Source organism: Herpailurus yagouaroundi, unplaced genomic scaffold (assembly GCF_014898765.1).
Source record: "Herpailurus yagouaroundi ecotype Mexico unplaced genomic scaffold, PumYag 161, whole genome shotgun sequence".
NCBI classification, from domain to species: Eukaryota; Metazoa; Chordata; class Mammalia; order Carnivora; family Felidae; genus Herpailurus; species Herpailurus yagouaroundi.
The window spans coordinates 4,020,979-4,038,068 of NW_024412402.1; the positions used below are offsets into that span (position 1 = coordinate 4,020,979).

The 17,090-nt window shown below is 51.9% G+C and overlaps 1 long non-coding RNA gene across 2 annotated transcripts; it reads right to left on the bottom strand.

Annotated features, from left to right (window-relative positions):
* Positions 1 to 6,218: 6,218 nt before the first annotated feature.
* Positions 6,219 to 13,121, bottom strand: LOC121035367 (uncharacterized). Of its 2 annotated transcripts, none has more exons than XR_005792852.1 (3): positions 12,967 to 13,121; positions 10,457 to 10,620; positions 6,219 to 7,607 (listed from the first exon to the last, which is right to left on the bottom strand). It is a non-coding gene; the product is annotated as an uncharacterized LOC121035367 (long non-coding RNA). The 2 variants fall into 2 exon arrangements; XR_005792851.1 differs by having other exon boundaries at positions 10,422 to 10,620.
* Positions 13,122 to 17,090: the final 3,969 nt, after the last annotated feature.

Below are 17,090 nucleotides of genomic sequence, written 5' to 3' on the forward strand. Positions count from 1 at the left end.
GCAGAACAGTCACTATTTTTGAAGTCTCACAATATGCTAGAGCTGTCACAAGCATTATTGCTACAACCGTCATAAAATCCCATGCGTGGAGAATTGCCACATTTTGGATGAGACAACGAATCCTTTCGGAGAGGGTTAAGTGACGTGCGCCACAGGTCACGGTGGGACCGAGGTTCGCACCAGGGTTGGACTGGCTCCAGAGCACAAGGTCTCCAGTGGGGAGCCTGACAAAGAGCCTGGGAAAAGAATGGCCGGGAGAATAGCCCAGAGGCAGCCGCAGGCACCTTCTGAAAGCCGGAAGGACAGAGTCCATCCCCAAGGCTACGGAGGAAGGCTCTGGCAGTGGGAGCAGATGCCAGCAGGTACGATCGGTGTCTGGCAGGAAGATGGAACCAGAGCCTTCCGAGAGCACGGCCCAGGTGGCTCTGAATCCAGTTGAGACAATTAGTCCCTCTGACATCACAGCGGGGCATGTGCGGAGGTGGCCCCGGCCAAGCCTTGCGGCCCTGCTCTGGGACCCCCCACCCCCGCCCTCCCCCAGCTCCCCGAGCCGCGGAGCTGTGCTGTCCTGTCCTGTCATTCAGTGAAATGTCAGTGTGGGAGCAAACCGAGAGCAAACGTGTCTTTCATTTGCCAATTAGTCACTTACCACCTGTAACTGTTCTTGGGTGTGATGTGCGGGCACGTGCTCTACATTATTTAACCTCGCCTTGATCTGGACTTGGTGCCCCCGCTCGAGTTTCATTTAAGTTCCACGTGGGGCAGGACTGTCTTCTATTTAACTGGATGCCCCGGAGCACGAGGCAGACACACTCCTGGTGATGGAGGGCCTGCTCCAGACAGAGAAGGGAAGCAGCCCGGCCCCTCCCCGGTCGGTGGAGACGGCACCTGGGGCGGAGGTGACTGGTTCTGATCACGGCCGTGCTTCCCCACCCAGCCGTGCTTCCCCACCGGGGCTCAGGGAATCCCTGCCCTGCCTCGCCCTCCCCTTCTGCCTCTGTGAGAAATGGCAGCGGCACCACACGTGGGCGTGGGTGTCTGGTGTGAAGACGTTGGGTGAGTGACTGTTTGCTCTGTTGTTTTCCTGCCCTTTCCTGACGAGATAAGATCTGGACAGGCTTGCGGTTCTCTCCCACCGACCCTCAAAGGCAACACAGAAACCAAGCTCCCATTTCTCAGCCGCCTCCCCCAAATCACACCCCATTTCAATATCTGTAATGAGATCCGGGTCACTTGAAAGCAGCAGCAGAGAAAAACACAGAGCAAGATCAATGCCTCCGCGCTTCCCTTTATTCTCGGAAGGTGGAAGGTCTCCGGGCAAAAGTGATTTGCATGGGCCTGCAGCTCCTCTCCCCTCCACTCAGCACCTCAGAGGGAGACTCCAACTGGAGGTTGCTAGTGAAGGCCACATTCCCCAGCCCTAAGGGGGGGGGGGAGCGGGGGGTGCTTAAAGGAGAACTAAGTGTGCAAGTCTTCCAGGAGCCTGGGAAGAGGGAGCAGCCTGCCTTGGAGACACAGGAGAGTGGAAAGTCACATATCCTCAGAGAAACAGCTGAAGAGCGGAAAGGGCGATGTGCACAAGCCCTGTGTGCCAGCTGGCTCCCAAATGGGATGCCAGTCGCAGGATGCCCTACGTAGGCTGACGCCTCTAGAGCCCCGCCTTGCAGAGCAGAATGCGGAGTTAGTCCCCCTCGCTAAAACCCTGTGGCCAGGTTCCTGTGGCCAGGTTGCTGACCCTCTGTGTGTCTTGCCAGCCGGAGAGAACAGAAGCCTTCCCTCCACTCCTCTTCAGACTCCCTTTACTTATAAGCTGGCCGCTGGTCACACCAGTCACTAGGATGCTGAAGTTCACTGAGAAATCAGGGAAAGTGAGCATAAAAGATAGCACTGCACAGAGAGGGCTCGAAAGGACAGAGGGGAAAAGAATTAGACATCTCTTCTTTGTTTTAAAAAGAATCATGTCCTTCTGGCCTTAGGTCCCAGAGGTCAGAGGGCAGGAGGAGACAGGGAGGTGGGAGAAAAGAAAGAGGTGGGGTGAGACAGAGAGAGAGAGTTTGGGATTCCTTTGGATCTCTGGTGTTCAAAATAGCAGGTATTCGAAAAGGAGGCGAGTATGGCTTAAGGTCCCGTAGGACTTAGCAATGGCCTCTCTGAATGACCAGCCCGACAGACTCCCGAGACACGTCCACATTAAACAAGGAAGAAAATCTGGCCTCCAAGATGAAGTCTGGCTGGTTGCAGAGGGGAAGAGGCAGATGTAGCAGTCCCAGGGGGCTGAGGGTAGGGGAAGGGGTAGGGCTGGGGGACACACAGAGGATCCAGAGGTCCAAAGGATCCTCTTTTGGAAGGTGGCAGCTCCTTTGCCGTTAAGCTTCAGGATACTTTTCATCCTGGGCACTCTAGAATGTCCAGCTGTTAAGAGATGGGCCTGAAGGGTGTGGGGGAGGGATCGCTGGGGTATTGCTGATGGTGTAGCCTGGTGTGGGGAATGGGGTTGTATAGATCGAGTCTATATAGCTTTCATCAGTTCTTTTCCTGGATCCTAGATGGAAAGAACTGAGTCTCTCTCTCTCTCTCTCTCTTGCCCCATCTTGGATATATCATTATATTTAATCCTAGAAAATATGTGCCCCTTACTTGGGGTCCCCACACATACATACCCCAGGCCTCAGAGGACACTAGCTTCCTGAGGTCAGGTCAGAAGAACAGATCTGAGAAGCTATGAGCCATGCCAGTGCCATGGAATAATTTGGGGTCCTTGCAGTAAATCCAGAGCAAGCCTTGGGCTCTAATTCAGTATCTCTACCTCCCCCCAAGTACAGCCTGGAACCCCCAGAAGGGACAGAAGGTACTTCCCCGTGGCAGGACAGGACGACCATTAAGAGCACAGGCTTTAGGGTCAGAGCTCCTGGATTTGTATTCTGGCCCCACCATGTACTTGGTGACCTTGAGAAAGCCGTTTGACTTCTCTGGGTCTCATTTTCTCAAATGTAGAAAGGGAACAATAACGATCCTTGGTAGGACTACATGAGACGTTGTGCCTAGCACAACATCTATCTGAGCAGATAAAATGCTCAATAAATAACAGTCATCCTTATTATTTTTATCATCATTATTATTGTGTCCCCCCAGATGAGTAGCCTCGCTGGGCCCGCAGTAGCTCTCTCAGAGGAGGCTCTCAGGGAAGCCAGGGCCCCCGCATTTCCCTAGTCCCCGTGAGCTCTTGAAGGGGGCCGGAGTGCCCAGGTTTACCATATGTTAGCTTAACCCGGAAGGGACTCAAAGCCCGGTGCAGCCCAAGGGTTTGGACAGAATTTGGTGGCAAACTTGATGGTCGGAGTTGTACTGACTCTGCCTGAAGGGTTAAAAATGATGTTAACCCGCCGTTCTGACTCGCTTTCTGCCAGTCACCGCTTCGCATGGCCGCCTCTGCCTCTCTTCCTCTTCCTCTTCCTGTGCTCTCTTTGCTGATCTGGACTCAGCTTGGTATTCTTGTCACAAGGTCATCTCCCAGGTGAGCTCAGCTCGGGCGGGCGTGAAACAAAACAGCTCATCTGAAGGCAGCGCGCTGTCTGCACAGGGAGGGGGACAGCCCTCCACGCTGTCCTGACCTCTCCCAAGGAGGCTCTTTAAGTTCCCTGTTGCAAAGCTGGGCGGAAAGTGTTTTAGCCTAAGCTCTTGAAATCCTCGGACAGGGCGCGTGCGCTGCCCCTGATTTGGGTGCTGGGTGGTCCATCTAGGGGTCAACCGTCAGCCTTAAAAGATGTCTGGGCCCAATTTGTTTTCAAAAGCCTTGTATGTTTGTTATTTTTTCAAGTTCGGTTTTAGATCAGTTTGGGTGTTCTCCAAAGGAGAGCCACGCCGATTTGGCAAGCGACCACTCTCTCTCCCACGCTCTCCTCCCTGCACCCAGGCGTCTCGAATCCCTGCTGCGCCAGCTGCCGCGTCGTGCATCTGAGGCCTTTTCATGTTCGTGGGCCGCGGCTCGTATTTTATAAACACACGGTCAGTTTACACTGCCTGGGAACTTAGGGGCTTTCCTCTCTCCGGGAAACAGCTGTGAGGAGCTTGACCAACCTTGGCTTTGTGGAGAGCGAGGCGTCGCCTCTGATCATGCACGTGGGGCAGGTGCCCTGGCCGGGTTCCCGTTGTTATGCCTGAGGATTCTCCCAGAAATGCTAAGGAGGGGAGTTCATCACGCTCTCCTCGCCCACTTCGAGTCTAATCGCTCATAAGTGACTCTGCATGCTACAAAACCCTGTACGTGTCCATCTTCACTTGTCTGCCAGTAGTACCTTCTAGCATCTGTGACAGGGAGGTCACAGAATCACAGAATCGTAAAGCCGGAAGGGACTTTGAGAGTGTCATCCATCCAGGGGACAAGTAAGTAGGTGAGTACTTACTATGCGCAAAGCACTGTGCCGGTTCCATGGGTGAAGGAAAGTGAGCAAGACCAAGTCTCTGCCTTCCTAGAGCAACAGACTTTCTGCTCAGCCGCCACCTCCATGAAGCCTTCCGTCACCTCCCCAGGCCAACTCAGGTTGTCTTACTGTGTAGTCCCACATCCCTCTGCTGACCACCCTCAGGGCACCTGCCCCACTGCAGTCAAATGGCCTTTGTGACTTCCTTCCCCATAGAATGTGTGCTTCTAGTGGACAGGACCTGCCATGCTGGGTGACAATGAGATCCTGCAGTTTGTGTCACAAGGGAAGCAATGGACGAAGAGACACGCTTCATGTATTGGCCACCAGTGATGGTAGTTACTTGGCTAACCACCTAAACAAGATGAGGTTAGTGGCTACCTGAAGAAGGCAGAACTGGAGAAGACAGAGGGACACCAGCAATCTTTTTTTTTTTTTAATTTTATTTTATTTTTGTTTTTTTATTTTTATTTTATTTTATTTTATTTTATTTTTTCAACGTTTATTTATTTTTGGGACAGAGAGAGACAGAGCATGAACGGGGGAGGGGCAGAGAGAGAGGGAGACACAGAATCGGAAACAGGCTCCAGGCTCCGAGCCATCAGCCCAGAGCCTGACGCGGGGCTCGAACTCACGGACCGCGAGATCGTGACCTGGTTGAAGTCGGATGCTTAACCGACTGCGCCACCCAGGCGCCCCTATTTTTGTTTTTTTAAATGTTTGTCTATTTCGAGAGAGCCAGAGAGGGAGAGAGAGAATCCCAACCAGGCTCCCCACTGCCAGCACAGAGCCCAACACAGGGCTCAAACTCGCAAACCAGGAGATCGTGACCTCAGCCGGAATCAAGGGTCAGATGCCTAACCAGTGGAGCCACCCAGGCGCCCCACACCACCAGTAATCTCGAGAGTCCAAGAGAAAATGGTCAAAATGGGATCATCTAATCTACTAGCCCCTTGGCCCTTCTGCACACCTTCTCTGTTATTGCTGGAAGAAGCTGTGTTAGTTGGCTAGGGCAGCCGTAACACAGTCCCACAGACTGTATGGTTTAAACAATGGGAATTTATTTTCCCGCAACACTGGGGGGTAGGCGTCTAAGAACAGGAATGTCGATAAGATTGGTATCTTCTCAGGGTTGCTCTGCTTGTCTTGCAGACAACCACCTTCTCCTCTGTCTTCATGTGGTCTTTTCTCCATGCCTGTCTGTGTCCACATCTCCACTTATAAGGACACCGGTCATACTGGATTAGGGCTCATCTATATGACCTCATTTGTACCTTAATTACCTTTTAAAAGACTCAATTTCCAAATACAGAGCTATGCTGAGGTACCGATAGCTAAGATTTCATATGAATGTGTGGGCGGAGGGTGGGGTATGATTCAGCCCATAACCAATGTCAACACTGGTGCTCACAGATGTGCCAGAGAGTTCCTGACAAAAGCCATAGCCAGTCAGTCCGGGGGCTAAGAAATAAGCCTGTGACTCCCTCCCTCCTTGGGTGACTTTACCACCCTGGGGGCTCAAAGCTTCATCTATCACTTTGACCAGATGTAAACATTTTACCGCCTCCATCTTTAAGGTTTTTTTTTTTAACATTTTTTTGTTCTTGAGAGACAGAGAGAGTGCAAGCTCGAGTCAGGGAGGGGCAGAGAGAGGGAGACAGAAGATCCAAGGCAGGCTCTGTGCTGTGCGTGCAGAGCCTGATGTGGGGCTCAAACTCAGGAACCGCAAGATCATAACCTGAGCTGAGATCAAGAGTCGGATACTTAACCAACGGAGCCACCCAAGTGCCCCATGACCTCCGTCCCTTACATGTGCCCCCCCATCCCTTCCCCTCCCCATGGCATTGGTGCTACCTGAGGCTTCTGTATTTGAGCCAAGGGCAAGAGTAGTGTCAATGTGGAGGAAATAGAGAAACAGATTCCCCCGGGGACTAGGATGGAAAATGACATCAATAGAGGCAATTTCCAAGGGAAACTACTGGCTCGCTTCCCGAGCTCATAAGCAGAATTAGAAAAAAGGTCCAAATGCCCTGGCTAGATGGAGGATAGCCAAGCCACCAGCAAGTACCAGCAGCGGATCGCTGACTGCCAGCCAGGGCCATGTGCTGCTAGACAGGAACAAAGATGGAGTAGAGAGAAAGGCCTGGCAGCGGGGCGACCTTCCCCTCAATGTTGCCCTCGCCCTTGGCTTGTGCAAGGCTGTAAGTCCTCAGCAGCCTCGGTTCCCAGGGTTTCTCTTTACTCTCGGGTGCCAGTTGGCTGGAACATCACATTGGAAAAGGGTACAGGATGCGAGCTTCCAGATGAACCGACTCATCGTAACCACACTTGGCTTAGCCGGGCTGCACGCTGCCAAGAGAGCAAGGGGGATGCTGCTGATTCAGCACAGGCCCGGGGAGGGAGTGGCTGGGGGCGGACCATGAGCAGGGCACACAGGTAGAGCGGCCTTGAGGCTCTGTGCGCTCAGCCAGCAAGCTGTAGTCCCGCTCTCTAGAGAAAGGGGAGTCTCCAGGCCGGCTCCTCGGCTGCCTCTGAGCCAGCTCTCAAGGTACAAAGTTCCGGAGGACTTGCAAAAGCAGAGGTGGACTGCTTCAGGAAGTATTCAGGCTTCTTCTGAAACCATCCCAACCAGTCCAGATGACCTGCTCCTTGATCTCATCATGAAACTGCATCGAGCGCAGGTGGACCATGCTAAGAGACTCTGGCTCTGGAGCAGCAGCTCAGGAGCTAACGGCCCACAACCTTCCCCCCACCATGTAGCTTTCTGGGCTTCAGTTGGAGAGAGCCACGTGTTTCACACAAAGACCAGAAGCTAAGAATCTCGAGAAAGAAGACAGTGGGCGTGGTAGGGAATGGACCTTAACTTAGCAGAGAGTCCGGGGGAGATCAAACAAGAGGAGTGAGACCAGTGATCACCTCACGAGAACTCAAAAGTCCCAAGAGCTGCGCGGAGAACTTCAGCCCAGCTGTGGTTCTCCCCTCAGTCGATAAGAACACAGAACGGTATCCATACAGCCCGAGACAGCAGTCTGGCCGCTAGAAGGTGGGAGGGATTCCACTGGCAACCTGGTGACCCCATTTATTCTCTCATTCGGCTCTTATTTGTTGAGTATCTACTTTCTGCCAGGGACTCGATGGGTGGTAAACGAGAGAAACTCCCAGCGCTCTCCTTATGAAGCTTACATTCTACAAGAGGGAGAAGAAAATAATCAGTCACACGATGCAAAATGTTTATAATTGTAGCAAATGAGACCAAGAGCTTTGAGACTGATCTGGGCAGTCTGGGAAGGCTTCTTTGGAAGCCACACCTAGGCTGGGCTCTGAAGGATGGGTGGGAATTGCCTAGATAAAAGGATGGGTTAGGGATAGGGGAGAATATGCCAGTGGGGGTAGGGGGTGGGGAGGAGTGCAATATATGTAAAGGCCTTGAGATTGGAAAGAGTCCTTAGGCCTCCCCTCTCACCTTGTGTTGACTTGAACTTGTGTTGGGTCCCTCATAATCTAAAAACTCTAATCTGGACAGTTCAAGAGGTTACTGTGCTTCTAGTGAGCAGAGATAGCCGACTGATTTGCAAAGATCAAGTTTAGGTCTGCACCTGTGTGGGCAGAAGGGCGGGACGTCCCTGTGGGCTCCCATGTAGGCCACACGTCAAATGGAGCCAGACCACTCAGCTTGCAAAGCTAAGGCGCAGGACCTACAGGGCACAGAAGCGGCTGGGATCAGCCTCTCTCCATCTCTGAAGCTTGGTGGTTCACTGCAAATTTCACCACAAACAGAAAGACAGCCCCTTCTCCATTCACCCAAAGGGAATCTCTGATCCCTCCGTCTGGTAGGATTCCCCCTAAACTGCCCCAAGCCAGAAGATCTGGTCTCTGACCCCAAGGAGGAGGGATACAGAGAAGATCCTTCCAGTACCAGAGACCTTCAGAAAAAAAGTACAGAAAATCCTCCCCTACCTCTAAGCCAGCTGTCCTCCCTGGCACCCCAATCTCAACCTCGATCTTTTCTTAATTAATTAATTTAATTTTTAATGTTTGAAGGAGAGAGAGAGAGAGAGAGAGAGAGAGAGAGAGAGAATGAGTGGGGGGAGGGGCAGAGGAACAGGGAGACAGAATCTGAAGCAGGCTCCAGGCTCTGACATGGGGCTCGCACTCATGAACCGTGAGATCGTGACCTGAGCCGAAGTCAGACGCCTAACAGAGCCTCTCAGAGCCCCTCAACCTTGATCTTAATGCCGTCACAAAGACGTGTCTCACAAGTTACCACTAAGGGTAGAGCAGTTCTGGATGAGGCCACACTGCCCCACTTAAGCCGGGCTTGCTCCCCACTTGCCCATGAGAAATGGTTCCCAGCCCCACTTCTGGTCAAACATCTAGACGCATACCACACAGTCGCATCTCACACACATGCAAGGCTGATGACAAACCTAATGTCCTGTCCTCGGGCTTCCCAGGGTCTCAGGTAGCCCAGAACAGAGATGGAGAAATGGCTGTAGCCTCCTGCGAGAGGGGCAAGACCAGTCCATCTGAGCGTCAGACCCTCTGAGGGAGGTGGACGTCCCTGCTGTTCACCCCCACCACCTGGAGAGTCCTAGGCACACATCTGTCCCCCTAAGGGCTCAAAGCCACCCCAGGCCCTGGAAGGAAGGAGGCCTCCCTTACTTTATCTTCCCCTCTTCCCAGTCTGAGGCTAGGAGCCTCATTTAGAACCTTCCTGCCTTTGGGTGCAGCTGATAAGCCAGGGCGAGGCCAGCTTCATGAGGGCTGCTCAGTGAGCAGAGAGACCCAGGCACCCACAGAGGGCACACTCGGGAGCTCCCGGAACCATGTTGGGCCCCCTTGTGGCCAGTCCCCACAGGCGGCCCTGTGGGAGGGAACGGGGAGGGAGGGCAATTCTAGCAGCTTCGGTCTTAGTGAAGCCACACCCTCCAGCCCTTCTTCGTTAAGACACCCTAAGTTGGGATATTTGTGTGTTTTCTTTGTGTGCTTAACCCAAACACCCTTCTAACCCCTGGGCACCAGGCACAGTGGATTTCCACTTCTTTTTCTGCTGGGGCTCTCGCTGCCCACAACTCTTGACCTAGCTGCTTTTCAGTACCTGTCTACCGAAGACAGCGCCCTTGGCCTCCTAGAGCCCCTCCTCAGACCCCCAGGCAGACCCTCACCCCAGCTGCGGCAAGAGGAGGCACCACAGTGACAGAGCTCCCCCTACTGACAGCTCGCCGCGGTGCCGGGCCCGGGAAGGCTTTACAGGATGCCTCTCTGTCTAGTCACTGTTGCTGTGAAATCAGGATCTGGAAATATCTTCCGCTCCCCCTCCACCTGCCACTCCCAAGTGAGGCGGCTTGATCTGGGAGATCTGGAGAAGCAGAGCCCTTGTATCGCTGCCAAGGATCCGCAGACAACACAGAACTTGAAGCAGAACTTGAAATGACACCCAGGACAGGCCGCTCGCTAATCCAGCACTGGGCCAGACTGATGGGATGTGTTCCAGAGTCCTCTCTGTGCCAGCCTCAGAGAGTCATGTGTGTGCCAGGCGACTCAATTAAGTGCCCACACTGTCTGCCCCCCAGAGAGCTGGTCAAACCCTTCCCAAAGGAATTCTTAGACACCACTCATCTCTCACAGCACAGGCAGCTGAACAGAAGCCGACAACTTTTGGGACCGTCGATGTCGATGCAGTGAGTGACAGCGTAATACATGGTTCTCGAAGTACCATGACACTCATTATGTCACTTCATCCTCAGCAATGCCACTGCAACACCCCCCTCCCCATAAAGCAGATGCCACCATCCAATGAGGAAACTGAGGCGTAGAGAGATGAGGTGACACGCGGGGGTAAAAGCTCAGCTCCTCCTCTCTGATGTCACTTTCCTGAGGGGGAGGGACACTGGGGACCAGGAACGTTCTCAGGCAGGGGCTCCTTTCCCTCCCCAAGCACTAAGTTCACCATAGCAACCCTCCCCAGATCTTCACAAAACAGGCAAAGGGAATTCGCACAGGCTCATGGATGTGACGGGTTTCTGCTGTCTGACCATCACTAGGAAACGCCTCTTTGAAAGGATCCGAGAAAGCAGTCAGCTGAGGAAATGGCGGGAGGTCCTCATGGGTTAAACTTCAGGGCGTCTCCCGTGCACAGCTCAGGTGTCTACAACCCTCTGCTTCAGAGCTTGGCATGGGATTCACCTTGATGTGATTTCTGCTGTAAAACAACAAATGCTAATTTGTGCACATTTATTAGAGTTAATTAACCCCCAGCAGCAGTAGCATAAATGGATGCTAATTGGCCTCCAAGTCATTCCTCGTCATTAAAGCTGTATGTCCATGTGGTTACAAATCAAACAGGCTTGCAGATAAGATATGGATATTCATTTATTAATTCAATACATTTGACTCAGCACATCCAGGAGAAGACACTGTATTAGGTGCTTCAAAAGATGAATAAAAAACGATCCCTGCCCTCAAGTAACTCAACCCTCAGTAAAGAAAGACATGAGAAGTCTTCAAATAAAGGCCAACAGTGCCAAGTGCCCCAGGAGAGTAAGAACTGCCATGGCGTCTCTCTGAGGAATCATTGAGGGCTTCCTGAAGGAGGTGAGATTTGGCCTGGGCCTTGGAAAGTGGGTAGGAGTAGAATAAACAGAAATTGTGTCGCCTTCATTCCAGGGAGAGTATGTGCAATGGTGAAGGGGGGGATGGGGAAGGAAGGCTGTTCTTTGGGAGCAGTGAGGGTTCCTGGTAGGCAGCAGTATTTTGGGTGTAGGGAAGTAGTTTACAAGCATCGTTGAGGCCTTGCTGCATGCCAGGGCCTATGTGCTATTTGTAGGCTCTGTGCAGAGTACAGGGATACACCAGTAGACGAAACATACAAGGTCCCTGCCCTCGCAGGGCTTAAAGTGCCCCCCCACACAAGAATAAGGCCAAAAATGAAGACTAGAGAACCCCCAGTGTCACCCTTCTTAAATAGTTCCAGGATTTTCAGGTTGGCACTGGGGAGCCAGTGACAGTGTATAATATTGCAAGTTCATGATAAGAGCCTTTGGGAAGAGCAATCTAGCCCCAGAGTGCAAAGCAAATTTAAGAAGAAAGAGGAAAACACTGGAAGTCCAACTGGGCAGCTAGTGCATTAACGTAGATGAGAAATAATGATCGAAACCAGGGCAACAAGTAAGAAGGGAAGTAAAGGCATGAGTGGAAGCAATACCACCCAGGTAGACTAGACTCAGTTTGGAAACCGACTGGATGTAGAAAGCGGGGCAAGCAAAGTAGCAAACTCACCAGGGCTGTGCATCCTGGGTGACTTAGAGAATGTTGGTGCCATCATCCAAGACCAGGGGGTCAAGAGGAGAGTGTTGGGATGGGAAAGAAAGGATGAGTTACTCTGAGTTACGCCCGGTGTTGCCCACCTATGAGGCGAGGGGTGTTCCATGCAAAGAGAGATGAGAGAAGCCAGGAAGCCAGGAAGGAGGGGTCAGTGGGAAGGAAAAGTACATGAAAAAATAGCAAAAGAGGGCCAGATATGAGCAGTTACATCTCTCCAAGACCCTAGCACCCTTGTTCTCTGTTCATGCCACCAAAGCTCTTTGGAAAGACTCTCTTCTAAAAGCCATAGCCTCTCCTCCAGGAGACCACACAATAGAGAATATACCAGAAATATGTGTGACAAGGGTCTCCATCTTCAATGTCCCCAGTGGCTCTAATACTTTATCGTAGTTTCTTCTTTGATAATGGTTCTCCCTCCATTCTCAGAGACCCTAGCTCCTGGTCTAGAGATCCTGATTCATTGGTTTTCCCATGACCCCAAGAGCCCAGGCTGGGCTGAATACCAGATGATGACCACCACTGGCACCAGAAGGACCAGATCAGAAGTCGCTCTCTTGGCCAGCACCCAGGCCTCCTCACCTACCTCCCCTGTATCACAGTACATCAGAGGCAGGCAGGCCCAGGCAGGTCTGGCACAGCGGCTCCCAGGTTGGGGCGGGAAAGTTGACATCTTCTCAGAGTTTACACAAAGTGCGTGTGCCCTCACAGAACATGTCCTCTGGGACCTCACAGGGACTCTGAGTGCCATGATCGGGACATTCCTCGGGCTTGAAGCAGCCAGATGCAAACATCTTCAGTTCGCAATCCCACCGCCAAAGTCTCAAAGACAGAAGGAAAGCCAACTTCCCACAAAGGAGTTGATTTACTTGGGAACCAAGAATTCCCTCAGTGGCAGAGTCTCTCCATGAATGCATAAGGAAAGCCACTGCTGTTTCCATTTTTCCATCGGAACATCTCTTTTCTCTATAACCCCATTAAACAAACCCCAGCAAGTGGAGCTACTAAGTTGAAAGATCATTACCAGATGATCACTTCCCTACTGGTCTCCAGCCCTGGAGTTTAGAAGAAACATGAGATCCATTCACAAAAAGATTATCCTCTTTCTGGAGAAATCCAGCCACACCACAGACCTCTCTGAGCTGTGAAATTGAGCAGGAGCCTCCAAGAGAGGTCGAGAGAGAGAAAGGGTCCACAGCAGGCAAGGAGAATAATCATCACTCACCTTGGCATTGCCAGTAACCCAGATGTCGGACCTCTGCTCCTCGCTCACAAAGGGCTGCCCTTATCTCATCCAGGCAATATATGGCTAATTCCACAAAAAGGACAGAAGAATAAAAGGGATTTTTTTTCTAATAAATATTCTTTTGCAGCTAATCCGCCCGCCCTTTGTAACTGTCAGGCTTCGAGGGGCTGGCAGGAGGCCCATCAGATAAGAAATGCAGCTGTGCCCAGGGAAACGTGAGAAGAGGAGCAGGTTAATAAACACGAAAAACATGTTTGGTAACCGTGTCTGAGGGGAGTCCTCAGAGAGAGACCCTGACAGCTCGGGGACCCTGAAACCAGTGCCACCCAGTGACTGTGGCTACCCCGTGGGGCTAGGGGGCAGACGTGTGAGCCCCGAAGGCCGGCCGCTGAGCCTGCTTTCCTGAGCCTTCCCGAGTCAGCTCAATGGAAAATGGCAACAGAGTGACAGAGTTGCCGATCAGGAGGCACGTGCTTTTGGTGTCCCCTGCCCCCAGCATTAGAGGACACTCGAGCCCCGCAGGGAGGCAGCCCCCGTCTGTCGTGTGCTCCCCACCTGCTCTGTGACGGTCCCCTGGCAAGCAGCACCCTCTGAAGATGGGGCCGTAGTGGGAGGGGTTTGGCAGGACAGGTGACCAGGCACACGCATGGGTAAGATGGGGATATCAGGACAGAAAACGTCTGACTCAGGTTGTCCCAAAAACCCTGGGTCTGGGAGGAACGACACTGTATGCAACGGAAACACCAGTCTTCCGGGCTCGGTGGTGTGGTGGGGACCGTTACCCAGATGGAAGAGGAGGAAATTGCAGGAATGGAGTTCTTCGTGTACACCTCCTCACCTTTCTCCGGTCTCTCATCATCATCATCAGTGATTACTCTAAAGGAAGATCTCCCCCAAACCAGCCCTCAGGATTTCTTCAAACCCCACCATGTGGTTCCTGAAGCCTTCCCTTGCATCCCTGTCCCGTGAGCCTACACCGCCTCTGCCAACCTACAGAATGTTCCAGAGCCTCCGACCGGAGGTCCAGCTCCTCTCCCCAGAAGGAGCTGGGGACTGCACGCTTGGGCTCCACAGTCACCACACGGAGGGCAACAGACCAGAGAGGAGACTTGGGGAGAAGAGTCGGGCAAAATTAACCTTCGGTTCAGGGGCCCAGAGCCCTGGGACACAAAGTCTAACGTTACCTCCTTTTCTTGACTCCCCTCAGCTATGCAGCGGTTGCGGCCTCTTCGGCTACTCCTAGCCCCCCGCCATCAGCTGTCTGGAGAGATTCGGGAGAAGCGGGAGTGCAGGCATTCACTCCACTGCCTGAGAAGCCAGTGAGAGAGAGCCAGCCCGAGACACAGACAGCTCCGAGGTGGCTAGACTCTGACACCCAAGAAGAAGGTGCCAGGGTCTAAGGAAGAGTAGGTCCGGCGACAGACCGCTAAACAACTAAGCAAAACTACAGTCGCTGTACCAGACCAGTCACCACGTTCCAAGGACTGTTCTCAACCCTCCCTAACACAGATTTGTCCTGTCTTCACAGAGACCTACTTATTTTTATTGAGGTAAAAGTCACACAACATAAACCCCGCCATTTTAACCACGTTCAAGTGTGCGATTATGTGACTGCCAGTGCATCCACATCTCGCTGTTTAATCCGGAACATTTTTATCACCCAAAAAGAAACCCCGGGACCCTTCAAGCCATCACTCACGAGACCATACTTCTGAGGTAGCACCCTCTATTGACGACATCTAACATCGTGCTCTCAGGAGCGAGACCTGCTTACAGTCCGGCCAGCATTGCAGAGCAGGTACCAGAGGGGGAACTGGCTGCTAAGAGGCACGTTACTCCAAGTTCACACGTGAGGAAATAGAGCACGGGAGGTTGAGTAACTTCCTCCGGGCCACGCAGTAGCCCGTGAAGTCCAGCTCTGTGACTCCAAAACGAGGCAGACGCTCTTGTCTGGAGGGTAAGGCCTGGGAAGAAAGGTGCTTCATAGCTTCTCGATGATAAATAGTACAGATAAGTTTCGTCAGAATTTGCTGACCAAGACCTGAATAGGAAAAAGGGACGTTTATGGGGCTTTGAACCAGGAAATGGAATGGAAGCACTCAAGAAGGTAATCAGCCTAGGAAGTGCATTAGCCAGAAGAGACACACGCCCACCTACTTAGACCAAGAATTTCAGTAGCAAATAATAAGCATTTGCTGAACCGGGTGCCGTGAGAGGCATAATGGAGGGTACAAGGAAACAACTGTCCAACTCCAACTGTCCTTTGGCTGGTCCTGCTTACTGTGCCATACACATCACTCTCCTCTGTTCCAATCCTGATGTACATCCCACAGCCGTTAGACATTCCTGAGTCTTTCCTGGCTCTATGCCGTTGTTGTTCTGTGAGTTTTTGTCATTTGTTGTTTGTTTTCCAACTACAGAGCATTCTCCCCTCCAATTATCTGAGCCTCACCCCTTCTGATTAGCAGAGGCTTCGGTGAGCTCTTTTCTCCCAAAGCAGAAAGCACCTACTAACAACAGTAGCACTTAGGGAGCGATGCTGGGCTATGCTGAGCACTCCTCAGTGCATGCCCTCACTTAATCCTCACCAGAGAACCTAGATGAGGAAACTGAGGTCCAGAGAGGTCAAGTAACTGACTCCAAGTCCCACAAGCACAAAGTGACAGACTCAAGATCAGAGGGCCGGTCTTTGTGATTCCAGAACCTAATCTCTTAAACACCCTATTAATGGGCCACTCAACTGGGTGTGCCCATCACAATGCAGCCTTTCGTCATAAGAAGCCAACATCGTCTCCTACTCACTCCACACATCCTGGCCTTTCCTTCCTACCAGACTACAAGCATCTTGAGGGCAGGCACTGTGACGCGGCTCCGCACAGTGCCCGAACTAAACGTATAGATTAGTTTCCTTCTTCTCTGTGTTTCCATAGTGTCTGTGTCAGCACTGACATGGTTCCATATTCAGAAGCAGAAATTAATGGACTTGTCTGAAAGGGGAAACCATCCTCGTACCTTCACCCAGAGAACAAAGGATTATGGGTTTCAGTATTGTAGTCAGAGGTGAGGAGGGGTTGGAGAAGTACGGGGCAAGAGCTACATACATATTGCTTAGAGGCTGACCTAGAGCCCAGGTTGAGTGTTAATGTCAGCCAACTGGTAATAACAACTTCCATTTTGGGGGGCCCCCAATACTTGTCAGTCCCTGCACTGAACCCTGAATTTACAGTATCTCACGAATCCACATTCCAAGCCTGCAAGGTAGTTACTGCTAGTATCACTGCCTTATCGATGAAGCAATCAAGACTCAGAGAAGGAACTTTCCTAAAGGTTCATAGATGCTAAATGGTAGACTTGGAATTTGAGCCCAGGCCTTTCTTATTCCAAAACCGGAACGGAGGGGAGACGCCCCAAACCTATTTAGGGAACGGCACCTCTCACCTAACTTCAAACATTCCAACTTTTCATATTATCAAATATACACTTTTTATAAACAAATGTCAATTGATTTGCAGAAGATATGGCCCCTGCTGTCCAGAAGCTAACAATTTAGACAAGACGACAGATGAAAGGAAAGAAGTGGCATGGGGGACAATCACCAGGGCTGGACGACGATGAAATGGGCTGCCTCGTGACAGGAGTAGAGAAGAATCATGAGGAGTTAGGTGAGCATGACTGCCAAGGTTCCTTCCAGCACTCATACTCCATGATCCCGGTCATCAGCCCACCGTCAGCTGGAGATGTAAGAACCTAGCTCCAGCCAAGTTCAGAGCTGAGGACACATACTTGATAGCCATCGACACGAAAGCACTACATGCTGCCACAAAGAATGCCTGGGATTCCCAATGGAGGACACATAGAGGGATCAGAACAGAAAGCCAGAGAACTGAGCAAAAAGGAACCCAGAGTTAGAGCCAAGGGGGGACTCTGTCAAAGAGGTACCAAGGAAAATGTACCACCAAGTTAGTCAAAGGGATGCAGCGAGACAAAGGATGGCTCAGGGCGAACCAGTAAGCGCTTACGAGTACCCACTATTCATCTGATGTTCTATTCGTTCAATAAATATTAATTGAGTATGACTGGTGCCAGGCACTGTTCCCAGAGTG